Source organism: Papaver somniferum, chromosome 4, assembly GCF_003573695.1.
Source record: "Papaver somniferum cultivar HN1 chromosome 4, ASM357369v1, whole genome shotgun sequence".
NCBI classification, from domain to species: Eukaryota; Viridiplantae; Streptophyta; class Magnoliopsida; order Ranunculales; family Papaveraceae; genus Papaver; species Papaver somniferum.
The window spans coordinates 7,647,415-7,661,431 of NC_039361.1; the positions used below are offsets into that span (position 1 = coordinate 7,647,415).

At 36.1% G+C, this 14,017-nt stretch overlaps 1 pseudogene; it reads right to left on the reverse strand.

Moving 5' to 3' along the window:
* Nucleotides 1–14,017, reverse strand: part of LOC113271927 — a 170,324-nt pseudogene that overhangs the window by 36,861 nt on the left and 119,446 nt on the right.

The following is a 14,017-nucleotide window of genomic DNA, read 5'->3' on the forward strand; positions in this document are numbered from 1 at the left end:
GCAATTCGAGATGGCAAACCTGACCATCTACTGATCTTAATTCAACGTTAATTTTGAGTCTTATAAGAAGAATATACCATCAAAATATTAGACTTAAATTCATTATCGTTTGGGTTTGGCGGAGAAAATTGCGCAAATCTTGTCCGACCTTGTCCATCTAAGAGTGTTCATGGATCTTCCCTCCACTTCTAAAAATCCCTATTATGTACTAGTCTGGGTGAGTCTGGGTGCTGTCTTCCAAAAATATGATTGGAAAAAGAAAAAGTAGTCGGCAGCAATGCCAAAAACTACACCAGCCAACTAACGAAAGCAATGCACGGCACAGGCCTGTGGTTAACTTGAATTGTAAAAGCATCACTCAGTAGAGGTCCTTTGACCCTTAGTTTAATGGCAGATAAGTTTATCCCGGATTTTGTGAAATGGGAAACCTCAAGCAGGCCGCCACACACTAGTCCAGAAGGGCTTATAAATGACACATGAAATCTGTTATAAAAAATAGTTTATCACGGTTTTCATCTGTCATTCGAACCGTTATTTATTTGGTGTGACTCTTTATAAATAACGAATCGAAAACGTCATTTAACTATCACAAATAAAGTATGTGACTTTAACTCACGGACATACTTTATTATTTAGTATCACAGTTATCATATGTTAAATTTAATAACAGTTGATGTCTGTCCTATGTAAATGCTCTGTCATCATTCAGTCTACTGATTCAAACATTAGTATTCAGATATAGCGATTTAGAAATTAGTATTCAGATCGGGTGATTCAGAAGTTGGTTGAATCTGAGACAAAATTTTCCCCTAGTTCTGAAAACAAAATATTAAATGCAACGGTTTAAATTCTAGTTGCAATTTAAAGAACTTTATATTAATATTAAAAAAAACATTCAACACATAGAATCTCTAAATACAAACTGAAAGACAAATTATAGAAACCTAGAATTGCATACTAAACATTAAAACTGAAATCCATCTACTAAGATTGTCACCTAATCTTTCCACTCTAATTTGGTAGCTCTCCTACAAGATTTACATAAGTTTTTGGCCACTTAGTCTTGTCATCTCTTGCAATATCTCCAAGTACTCCTTCCATTTCGCATAACATAGCACTTGCATTCATAATTTTATCAAACTTATGATCACGACCTTCCTAATGAACACATTCTGCAATGGGTAAATGCTTGATGTAGCCTTCCCAATATCCTTTCCAATCATCTCAGGGATAAATTTTGCCACCAATTCTTTAAGATCACATGAAGAGGCCAGGTTTACCATGATTTCATCCATCTTGTGAAGAATCTGACAACACAAAGTACAGATGATACAATCAGGAAATAATAAGAAAATGTTGGTTTACCATGATTTCCCTATTCTTCCAATAGGGTTACAAAAGAATCTTACACACATGAATCACATGAAATGATAAGAAAATGTTGAATTCGAAAGACCCAACTTCACCTCTCGAATCTGGCTAGATTGAGCATAACAGATTCTCTTGACCTGTTTGTCTGACTGCTTGGTGAATATACGGCAGAACGATGAAACAATCTTGAGAAAACGTTGAAATCGAAAGACATAACTTCACCTCTCGAATCTGGCTAGATTGGGCATAACAGGTTCTCTTGACTTGTTTGTCTCGCTGCTTGGTGAATCTAATGCAGAATGTCCTCGAGGTGAAGTTGTCTGTTGTCTTGACATCAATATGCATTTCAATCAATGTCTGCCACTTTCTTACAAGAGATCTCAACTTGTCTGTGGTAAAATCCATTCCCTGAATCAAACAATTATAAATATATGTATCAAAATAAATCATTAATAAGAGACGGAATTGTAGATTGTTACTTACCGAGAAATTGGTAAGAACATTCTTTCTTTTAACATCCTCAACGCTAAGTCTGAACTTCTTGCACACTTGATCCTCATTGCCTCAAAGATCATCCAATGAAACCTCACAGTTGGCGAGTGAGTCCTTAGGAAGCACTCTGGAAAACAAGGAGAACAGGCAATCCATTAATGTACATTGTTAAGATTATGAAGCAAATGAGGCTGATACTTGAAACACTGGCTTTGTAACCGTTAGCTAAGATCATAAATCATTGGCAGACTCAATACTAAAACATGAAACAAAGAGATGAGTCAGGTGAAAACAATGAAGCTATGTCTTATAGTCATCATGGGTATATCTGAAAGAACAAGTGCCTCAACAAAATCACAAAGCAAGTTTGCAGCAGGAATTGGTGCCAAAGCTTGTAAGAATCACCTACGATCATAGTTGTGCTACATCAGTATACCAAAAGATGGGCACCTAAGTTTCAATCAGCTGCTAGCTATGAATAAGAGACATAATCTACAAACATCCAAGATTGTTCTCTTAGGCAGTTCAAAGGGACATAACATCAATGAGATTAAATTCCTTAATACCACCAACGGCAGCATTACTGCATCACCCCCACATCACCACCGCCACATACCAAAAGATGGCGTCTAAGTTTCTAAGTTAATAACATTTCTGCAGTGGTGGTGTTGATGTTTTGGACAGGTGGTTAGTGATATGGTAGTGGTCGTGGTGCTGTTGTATTATGGTAAAGGTGGTTGCCATGGTATTGGTATTGTGGTGTCATGGTGGTGGTGCTAGATTAAGTGGCTATGAACTCGAATTTGAGAGGCATAACCAGTCGATTACCACTCATGTTCTAACAGTAAGAGTTCTCAAAACTGTAATGTTGTCTTTCACAAGATCACTGACTAATATCAGCCAAGTTGTCCTACTTGTGTAAAGATGATTACAAAACTGAGAAGAATAAAAAAAAATATGCTTTGTAATTTAAAATACAGGTGCTCATAAAATAATTCCATTTTGTTGATGCATTTCACCAAACACTTTGCACATATTCATCAGTTTATTCATAACCAAATCAGATAACATGAGTTCTACATCGGACTTTTACATAGAAAACAGAACAGATGATGAAATTAACCTTTAAAGAAGCTTGATGTATTATTCCTTGTCAATGAGTAAAGAGGAGGAATGCAAGTAAGTGATGGAATATATAAAGTGGTAACAACAGATTTGAACAAATCTGAGTAAAAAAAAAACAGATTTGAGCAAAAACAAGGAAAATAAACCCCATCAATTGGTTCTCTATAGATGGAATCCTAGTCACTGTTAAATAAAGAATATGAAGATCAAATAAGAAATTTGGACACCTTATCATAGTTCTTCAAATAACCCATTTAGACTATCACCTTATCATCGTACATTTCAGAAACCCTAACTCCGAAATTTAACAAACTTGAGTTTTAAAGATAAAACAGACCAATTACACATCGAGCACACACAAATTGATAAGGTTTAATGAGATTTCCTTCTATCAGTTGATGATTGAAGTGGCGAGAGAAGATTTAATTTGGGTTTTTTCTTTTCGGAGGAACCGAAGACGAGACTTTTCAGGATCTAAGTTTGTTTTTTTTTTTTGAAGAAAAGGCTAGAGTTTAGTTGAATCATCATCAAGTATATAGGGCTTGATGGAATCGGGCCCATACCAAACCATGTGAAACGTGAGTTGTGTACGACACATAAGCCAGTGGCTACCCAGTTCTGGACTTATAGGAATATGGCCTTACAAAGTGGCTAGCCACTTTTGGGGTGCAAAAAAATGCGGAACTGGGTGTATATAACGTGTAATATATTTCGGATTCGAACTGTTATTTTATAAATCACGCATTCTAGTAATTATTACATCTTTAAATGACGGTTATTATGTGTTAAGTAATGGATCCTACTCTTTTCTTTTTATATCCCAGGATTTATTAGTGATAATTTGTTCACGTACTTAATCTGTCATATAAAAACGTGATTAATAACCTCTTTTGGACTAGTGACTTGTGCTCCTATTGTTTCAAAGATATCTGAATTCCAAAGAGAGAAAGGAACTCCCTTCACTAACACCCACTTTGCTGTCATCTCCACTATCTCTGCTGGAGAGAGTAGGTTCATGCTAGATGACCATGGGAAAAATTGGAATTGAACGTACTAAAAAAACCAAGGTTCTTGCTTTAGGAAATACTCTCTTTCTTTAGTGTTCTCAATGCCGAATAGAGCTCTAGTAGCCGAAAGTGGATGGAGATGGAAATCATCTGCAAACTTGAATCTTTTACCCATGGCTGCGCCTACGCCTTCCCATGAATGAATATGACTCTTAGCTTCAATAACAACCATCATATTCCAATTTATAGAATCTACAGTTTTGTTTTCCTGAATTATAGGTGTGGCTATCTGCTTCTCGGGATTGATATTGCACGGACAGACCTTGCAGGAGAGTAGACGAAGGACAAGATCAACAGTAGAATGATTTTCAATTTTAGAGTCGGCTAGAGTTTTTCCATCTTCCAATTGTTTACCAGCAAAAATCAAACGTTGTTGGTCTGGTGGAACTCCTTCACTCTCTTCAACCTTAGACTTAAGGCTCTGAACGGTATCTGAACTATCAACCTCATATCTGATGAGCTTGCCTGACAAGTTACGCAGATGGATCAGCATATGTATACTGAATTGAATGGAACAAATAGTACGTGATCAACAACATACTGTATTATATAAAAAAAAAACAAACAAAAACATGCAGATAAAGTGTCTAGAAACAAGAAAACAGTCATTAATTAAGATTTAGTCCAATAAACTCCAAATCGCTGCATGTATATATGAATCAACCAAAAGCAAAATAAGTATATGAACGCATGTAAGGATCGAGAAGATAACCCTAGCTTTTACCTTGAAACAGAGTTGACAAATAATCCTCTAGCCGGCCAAAAAGAGAACACAACGAGATTGTAAAGTTGAGTTCTCAAAGGCTCAAAGCCAACTTTTATTGGAATATCTCGTTCATATATTTACGCATGAACGGTTACCGTGAAGACTGAACAGATGAGGAAGATAAAGTCAATGAGATATTATCTAGCTAAATATGTAATCTGTTTTCTAGATAGTAATACCTAGTCAAACAAGATATGAGATACTATCTCCATATAGTAATTATTGACGATCATGAATAATATATTGTTCAAGAAAATCAAATTGTTCAAAAACGGTTAATGAGTAACGATACGTAAAACTTGGTTGAACATTAAGGTTTCGAATATTGAACAAAGCATCACATACAGCCATAGAAAAATCGTAATCATTAGTGCACGTAAAAGGTGATTAAAGTACATAAAACATTTTACCATTTCCTGCTTTCCTCCAGCTTTCAATTGATTTCTTTTAATTCATCCTTGTTTGAACAGAACTACGGGAGTTGAGTGAAATAAGACTAGGCACAGAAATTTCCGCTTCTCTAAACAACTTGACCCAAATAGTTCTATGCATATCCTGTAGTTGTAAGAAATCTTACGACCATACTCCACTATAACTGATTCAATCTCTAGATTATCATTATGAATTCTTATTTTATTAATTAAAGATTAAGAATGTTTATAAGAATGATTCAAGCATTACGACAATTCTACTTAAATCCTAAACTCACTTTCTCTCTCTTTCTATTTCCTTTCCCTATAACTGATTCAATCTCTAGGTTATCATTATGAATTCTTGTTTTATTAATTAAAGATTAAGAATGTTTATAAGAATGATTCAAGCATTACAACAATTCTACTTGAAACCTAAACTCACTTTCTCTCTCTTCCTATTTCCTTTGCAAGACTTGTCCTCGAATCCTCTTAGAAAAAATGACCTCTCCCCTTTATATAGAATTTTACATAGTGGATGACAGCTAAGAATCCCATTATTTTTCGGGATCACTATGCGACATATTCGCTCATATACAATCGCTCATCTTCGCATAGCATACTTCTTCGCATGATTCTTCACACTTTACTCGTGACTTTGTTGACATGATCTGATGTGTCATCTCAACTTTTCCGTATGCGATGCCCTTCGCTTAGGTTGTATTCTTTACTTCGCGTAGTTATTAACTTGTGCGATATTTAACTCCTACAGTTGCCTCTTCTCATGGTGCTTATTCTTCAGAGTGAGCGATATGAGAAATTATCCTCTTGTAATTCACACATGCTTTATCTTTTTTTCATTTTACTTTGCCGACAATTTTCCCTATTTTAAGCTCTCCTCATGTACGCGTGTCCTTTTTACCACTCATCTTTCGACACATCCTTTCATTTCTTCGCATTAATGAGAATAAATCTTGAAAAACGGTCGCTCTTTCCTATATATTCTCTTCTACCTTTCTCCTTTTATTTATTTTCATTCTTATTCACCTTCTCAGCAATTTTATATTCTTAATTCCCATTCTTCAATGGCTCCTGCTGGTAAAAAGATGGAAATCGAATTTAACAGAGTGAAAACTGACTTCAATTAGAGGGGTTATGAACTATCTCTTCCACGTTCATGTAATTTCGCATCCAAACTTAATCTTGATCTAATCAAATCTGAGCAATGGAATTACCGAAAAATCATCATTTCGTTAGGTCAACTTCAATTTCTACCAATTCCAATAATCCTTTGATTCCTCTTTTCTATAGAATTCTTGCTGATGAAATATTCGCACGAGGAATATTTCAGTTGAGTGGTGATGCCATCAGGATACCATTAGAGTATGCTCGCCGCGCAGCTGGTCTTGGAAATTCTTATCCTGATGAAGTGCGAAAAGAGGATCATCGTGATAAAATTATAGATCTTGCTGAGTATACTCTTGATAATTTCTTTAAGAATTATTACATCGCTATTGTGAAAAGTAACGTGACTAAGTGGGTTGTCTGCATAAGGAGAGTAGATGGTATCATTGAAGATGAAAAAATTATGCGAGACGTTGATTGGAATTCAAACTCTAATCGTGCTGCTCGCAGATCCAATGATTCTAGTTGGCTTAATTGCCCTGTCATCTTGGAAGGATCCTTTGTATCTGGTAAAGCTGCGGATGGTTCTGATAATCCTCTGCCCGAAGATTTTCCTCTTTACCAACCTTGGGAATTTAAATTATTTGAAAATAAGGAAAAGAAAGTAGCGGTATGTGGTCCTCTTAATTCAATTTGTAAATTCTCATAACTTTCCTGCTTATATCTTATTTCTTCTCAATCACAAGATGCCAAAAAGTCAGTACTTCGCGCAAAGTATCATCTTCGCAGAATAAGGAAGTAAGAAACACACTTTTTTATTTTTAACAATATTGTTTCCTCTGTTTCTTATCTTGATTATTCGCGTAGGTGAATCCTTTAAACGACAAAACTTCAGACAAAAGCAAGAGCACTCTGAAGAAACGCGCATCAAAATCTGAATCCAAGAAAACCTCGTTAAAAGCGTGCGAGGTATGATTCTTATTCAAGTTCAAAATATTAAAATAGAGATACTTTTGTTTCTGAGGAAGAGGTATCAATTGATTCGTATCGAAAGAAGTTGTCTGATATTTTTTCTGGAGATGTTCTTGCTACTCTTGGGGATGATGAAACGAATCGTGCCTTCAAGATGGTCTCAAGGATCTGTACTGCTTCTGATTGGGGGGATCGATCTCTTCGTGGAGATTCCTCTGCGATAAACTCAGATTTTCGATTTGCAATGAATGGCTTGGTAATATTCTGCAACATTTGCCTTTTATATTTTCTTTATTATTTATTCTTTTGCTTACGATGCTTCTTTTACATTTCACAGAGTGATCGCATATCTTATGCGATTTCATTAGATAATGAAAGAAAGCTTCGCAAGTTGCGAGATGAGAATGCCACACTGAAACAGGAGAAATCTATTCTTTCGGATGCGAATGCGGTTCTTACAAGTGAGAATACGAAACTTAGAAAAGAGAATTTAACAAATTCTCAATTGCTTCTCCGTACTCGAGAAAGAAATAGGGAACTCATTAATTAAGTAACTTATATTCTCGTACTCCTTTTCTTTTATGCGATCGTTCACATTTCTTACTTAATTATCTTCGTAGACTTGTATGACCTTTCAGATGAAGCGACTAATCTTCCAGATGCTGAAATTATTTTAGAGCATCTCAACTCCTCTTTAAATAATTATCCTACTCGAGGATTTGAAAACCTCAGCTTAGAAGAGTTAAGATTAAAATATACTAATCTTAGAGAACGCTATAAAAGTGCATTATCCACTGCCAATAATTTTAAAAGACGTTTTTATGAGGAGAGAGAAGCAATTTAAGTATTGGAGGCGAAGAAGAACAAGCTTATTATTGAAAAAGATGAGATCACTCTTAGGGGTGCGAAAAAACTAGAACAATTTCAAGAATCCCTTATTGAGGTTAAGATAGAACGTGATTCATCTTGTCGTGAGAGGGACATTCTTATTGAGGAAATAAATTTAATTCGATCTCAACTCCTTATAGAAAGTGAAGCTGAGTTTAACGGGGCTGCTAGAGTTCTGAACGATGCTAGAAATAATCTAGGTGTAAATGTTAGCCTTCACACTAAACATTCTACACTGGTCGCAGACATTATTTCCAATTATGAAGGTCATTTGTTGTTCTTTGATCTTCATTTATATTCTTTAGGAATAATTGTCTGTTATCTTAACTATTTTGTTGATGCTTCGCAGAGAAAGAAAAGGAATATCAAAAGAGAGTTGCAGAGCTAGAAACTCGCTTGGCTGCTAAAGAAGAAGAATCATCTGCTCGTAACTCAAGGAAAACTGGTTTAGTTTAGTCCAAAAAAATAGTAACGATGCTAATCGTTCTCGTGAGGCTGTTGTTAAAAGAGTTTATCTTGAGAATGGTATTCCTTTGTCAAAATACAACTTTCCAGCTATTCCTGAAAATGTACCCATTCCTGATATCCAAGTTATTGATGGAGAAGAATATTCTGAAGAAGAAATTAGTGATTCTGAGACTGAGCGAAATGAGGGAGATGAAAATTGATTGCTTCTTCTTGTTGTAATAATTCTTGTAAATTCAGATTTCATCTTTTTAATATGATTCTTTTATTCTTCGCTTCATATTTATGACTTCTTCATATGCACATAAGACTATCAAAATGGGGCAAATAACACTTCTTTTGCATTCCCATTCTTGCCTCTTGTTATTTGCAGATCTTGATAGACCAAATATGATTGGTATCCTTTATCATGAACTTTTCTTGGTGCGAGCATATTTTAAACGTTATGAATAATTTCTTTTCTTGTATTATCTATGAGGTCTTATTTTTTCCTTCCTATGTAAAGGTCTTATGTTGCCTCTGTTTATGTGCGACGAAATCGCATGAAGTCTTTGTATTTTAGTACATCGACCCATTGATCTCGTCTTATCTTTTTCGCTTTTATTATTTCCTCTTCAGGTTAATTCGCGTAAATACCACAAGTCTTAATACTCGTATGAGTTAAAAGTCTTGTGATATTTACGACTTTTGACACAATTCAGCTCCCTAATGGAGGGTGTCGTCCTTATCTTCCCCCTGGCTGCGCCTTCAAGGAAGCTTACCTCTATCGTGTTAAGATTATGGCTCTTCCCATCCGTATTTTCAACAACCAGTTGATTTCGCAATCTCGCATACGCTACCTATAGGGTTTATGGCAGCAAGATCGCACCCTAAGTGGGGTATCTTCGGACCGATGCATCATAGTCAGGACTTGTCAAGAGTGGCAAGGTACGCTGCAGATGTCCCGGGCACTCTTGACAGAACCGTCTCGGCGCCCTGATCGAGTTTCTGCACTCCTTGGGAGAGCATTTCTCACCTTAGGCTCTCAATCTAAGATTTCTATTTTAGACTGAAATTTTAAGGTATCTCTCCCGGATGGGCATTATCTTTTAATTCTCACCCAAATTCTCCACAACTCAAGTTCCAGGGTTGGTGTAGCCTTCCCTTGAGTCATGCCTTCTAGGTATTTCCGATTATGACGTGCGATGGGTCTTACTATATTGCCCCTTGCATATGAGCAAACTAGGGTGCACGCCACATTCGGATTCCTAGCCAATCTGATAATAAATATCATTTTCTGTAGCCTTTTATAAAGGTATTATTATAAATATTTATCTTTTTGTTTTCTTATTATGGATTTACCATATGAAACTAAAGTTTCTCATTCCAATCTTTTAACTCGTACATAAATGCTTTTATTGAATTTTCTTAAGTTCGCATATATTTTTCAGAATATTCATTCGCATAACCATTCAATCGGTATTGTGCGAAAGTCATTGTGCCCTCCACCTTTTGATATTCTTGGTTAAAATTTTATTTGCATAAGAATCTATTCCAGTACCTCGCATAATTGTTTCCCCAACTTTGTACACCGCATCAAACATCAACCATTAATCTCTCTTCTCTTCGACTATCTGTTGCATATTTTTTGAAATTTCTTCACTTGAATTCTCTTGCTTCGCATTTGTAAACATCAATTTCTTGGCAATTTTTACTTTCAATTTTCCTCTTATAATGCCAACACCCTGGGGTAGAGGAAACTTGATGCATTGATGAAATGTTGATGCAACAGCTAATATTCCATGCAGCCATGGTCTTCCAATGGGAGCATTATAGGGCGAATCGACATCCACTACACAGAATGTGATATCTATTAGTAAATTTTGTAAAAGAATTCCATGCAGCCATGGTTTATTTGCAGAACCATTAAAGCCATAGATTTTGTATGTTGAAGGGACTAACTCATCATTTCTTCCACCCATGGTTTTATATGTATTATAAAACAGAATATCTACAGAACTTTCAGTATCTATAAGTATTCTATTTATCGCCCAGGTGTTTCTCTCATTTTCTTCCTCATCTTCTTCAGATGGCTTCAGATTAATTCCCAATCGCACCACCAATGAACATTCATGTGATTCTCCTCCTCCTGGTGTTTCATCTGCTTTTGCCATTCTTTCAAGGGTGATATTTTTGCCAGGTTAAGAATTTTCCTTCCGTCAGCATCTCTCGCATATACTCGACGTAAGACATTATCATGAAAATCTTCTATGTTTCTGAACGAGTGTATGTCGAGTTACAATATAAATTATTTGCCTTCGTACCCACTTTAATAAAAAATGTACTCCTTTCCTTCTCCTTTGGATATGTATTTCCTTGAGGTGGAGGTGGTTGTGGTAAATTCCTTGGCTGTTTTAGTAAAAAATGGTCAACTTTCCTTGCTCAATCATTCGCAATATAATCTTCCTCACATTTCTACAGTTGCTTGTTGTGTGACCATGGAATCTATGATAGACACAAAATTCTTTACTCCTCCTTCCTTGTGGTGGCTCTTCACCTACATTATGTGTTTCTGGAATATCATCCATTAGGAGAGCATATTCCCATACTTCATCCACTGTAGTGTTCAACTTCGGAAAATTTATTTGTTCCTACACTATTCTTCCAGCTTTCTTGTTATAATGTGTTTGTTGTCCTACAGAACTTCCTGGTTGAACTGTATAAGCACCTCCATAATTTTGAAGTTGCTTGTCTCTGTACTCTTTATTAAACTCTGCTTGATCTGCACTGCCCATATCCACTAACTTTTGTTCCATCTCTGCATTATTCCTTCCATGAGTTCCCTGCGGTGTACTCGCAACAGCATTTGTCAACCTCGGAAGTAGACTTGTATTTCCACCTTTCAAATCAGATATTGCAACTGGGTAAGATTCCATATCTCTTTGCTTTTCCTCAAGTGCTATGTATTCTTCTTGAAATTCGCGCAGCTCCGACATTGTTATTGTATCCTTTATTCTGAAGATTTGTATATAATAAATCTGTTGCAAAGAGAGCATTAATGAATGCAATAATAAGATGTCGCTCATCCACCCGTCTTCCCATTTCATTGCACATTGTTCTCCAACGAGCCGTTAGATGACGCAAACTCTCATTTGTTCTTCTGCGAAGTCCGGATGCAGTCTCAATCCCTGGTCTTGATAGATTGTTACTTATGTATTTCCCCAAAAATACATGTTGTAGATGATGAAATGAACCAATGGATTCTATAGGTAGGCCTTCAAACCATTTCAAAGCTTCTCCTGCTAGACTTGCAGCAAAATATTTGCACATGACTGCATCATAATTTTCCCACTGCAATAAATATCTAGAATAAGCTTTTATATGTTGTATCGCACATGCGCTTCTATCAAATATACTTGTAAATGCCGGTAAACTGCACTTAGATGGTATCGGTGCTCTTTGAATTTCTTTTGTAAATGGAGTTTTTCCAGCTTCCTCTACTTCTTCCTCTAGTTGTCTTCTTCCATCATTTCTCTTTGTATTCATCATTTCTCTAAATTCTGCCATCTCCTTAAGAATTTCTTCGCTTAATGATTGATCCAAATCTTCTCGCATGGGTATTATTAATCTTGCTTGTATCAATCTATTCTCATGATTTTTTTGGCGTATTGCCTCTTGTATCTCCTGTTGTTCAGTTTCCTCTCTTATTCGCCTACTCCTTTCAGTATTTTCTTCAATATGTACTCTATCATGTCTTTCTTCATTGCCCGTGCGATTATATCGACGTTTTGATATTTCTCTTTCTTGTGGTGTAACTCGCCTTGATCTATATCATCTATGCGATGACGCTCGCGTCCCCTTACTCGATTATCAATATGACGCAATCCACTTTGTAATTCTCTTTCTTCTAATCCTTCCCTTCTTCTCTATCTATCTCTCGCACGTGCAATCTCTCGGTCGCGCTCATATTCGTCTCTCAACATTTCTCTACCATTTAATATCATTTGTCCTTGCCTTGGATCCTCTTCTTCCCTTTCACAATTAGTATTTGCACGACGAAGAGGTTCGCGTGGGTGTTCATATCGATTAGTTGCTGAGTCAATTACACGTCTCCTTTCCCTTTGATCTTCCAAATTTTCATCTTCTTGCGAGTTTTCTTCAATGACTTACATATGTTGCCTTCGCCTATCATTTCTTCGATTAGATTCGCTCTGTCGGGAAGAACTTCTACATGATTTTGACCTTGAGCGCGTAGCACTCCTTGACCTTTGTTCTTGTAATCGAAGATTCTCTTCTCGTAAATCATCATTTTGACGGATTAAATTCGTACGCTCTTCTTCTTCTCTTTTTATTTCAATTATTAATCTTTGCCTAAGCTCTGCAATCGTCATATTTCCTTCACTCGCTGTAACTGGTTCTTCGTTCCCAATTCTCTGTCCTTCCCCTGTGGAATTCGTCATCGCAGTATGGACACTCACTCTATCATAATCTATATCATTATTCTGTCCTTGTTCTCGGTGTGATCCAATTGGAGTTTATGTTCTTTGATGTTCTTCCATTCTTTCCTCTTGATGTTCAAGATTTGTAATTCGTCTTCGTTCAACAAGTCTGTGACTTCTTCTAATTGTCATTCCTTGTTCAACAACAGACTCGATCCTTACCATTTCTAAATTTTTAGATCTCACTTTTTTCCTTAAAATCTATGATATACTATCAGGAATTATTATCCAGAGCTGTTTCTAGCGCCAAAAATGTAGTTGTAAGAAATCTTACAACCACACTCCACTATAACTGATTCAATCTCTAGGTTATCATTATGAATTCTTGTTTTATTAATTAAAGATTAAGAATGTTTATAAGAATGATTCAAGCATTACAACAATTCTACTTGAAACCTAAACTCACTTTCTCTCTCTTCCTATTTCCTTTCCAAGACTTGTCCTAAAATCCTCATAGAAACAATGACCTCTCCCCTTTATATAAATGACCTCTCCCCTTTATATAGAATTTTACATAGTGGATGACAGCTAAGAATCCCATTATTTTCGGGATCACTATGCGACATATTCGCTCAGATACAATCGCTCATCTTCGCATAGCATACTTCTTCGCATGATTCTTCACACTTTACTCGTGACTTTGCCGACATCATCTAATGCGTCATCTCAACTTTGCCGTGTGCGATGCCCTTCTCTTAGGTAGTATTCTTTACTTCGCGTAGTTATTAACATGTGGATGTTTAACTCCTACATATCCCGTTTAGAGTCATGATAAACAAACAAATTTTTACCATCCGATATTAGAATCACAGAATCCTCAAATCCGACAATAGATTCCAAAAACAGCTTCTGATGATA